A 671-nucleotide genomic window follows, 5' to 3' on the forward strand; every position below is an offset into this window, starting at 1 on the left:
GCATGAATATAATCTTATTGAAAAATATAATGTAAAAATACTAATTTATTAAAATTAAACTTTATTTGTAATTTATAATTGATAAGTGTATTCAATTCCACTTAAATGCCGTTAAAATTCACGTGCAAAATATATATCTCATGATTTCTCAACATATAGTGGGGGACAATTAACTTTTTTATGCTAGCAAGAAGGAGTCATATGAAAGGGAAATTCAATTGGCAATTAGGCAAATGTATACTTGTTTATGATTATTTTGGAAAGTAAAGTTTATTTTGTTTTTATTATTTTATGGTAAAAGTTGATTTTAATTATATCTGTGCTCCGATAAATTCGTGTTAATGCCATTGCATAGTGCAAGTTTAACTCATTAAGAATATTATTAGATACCTACTTAATCATTAAATCGGAGATAAGTGGTAAAAAGTGGTCCAAAAGTAATCATGAAGTTAAAGAATATATTGGTTCCCTTCCTTTAGATAACTGAAATTACTCGGTGTTATTAATAAATAAAAGGGTAAAAATTAACAATAATTTGCAAGACAATAATGCAAAACAGTAATGCTTGTCTCAGTTTCACATGATTATTTAAGCGAGATAAAATATGCTAAATATAAATTATTATTTTTTTTTATAATATTATATGAAAAAATATATGGTTTAATGCAATA

The sequence above is a fragment of the Arachis ipaensis genome, chromosome B02 (assembly GCF_000816755.2).
Source record: "Arachis ipaensis cultivar K30076 chromosome B02, Araip1.1, whole genome shotgun sequence".
Lineage (NCBI taxonomy): Eukaryota > Viridiplantae > Streptophyta > Magnoliopsida > Fabales > Fabaceae > Arachis > Arachis ipaensis.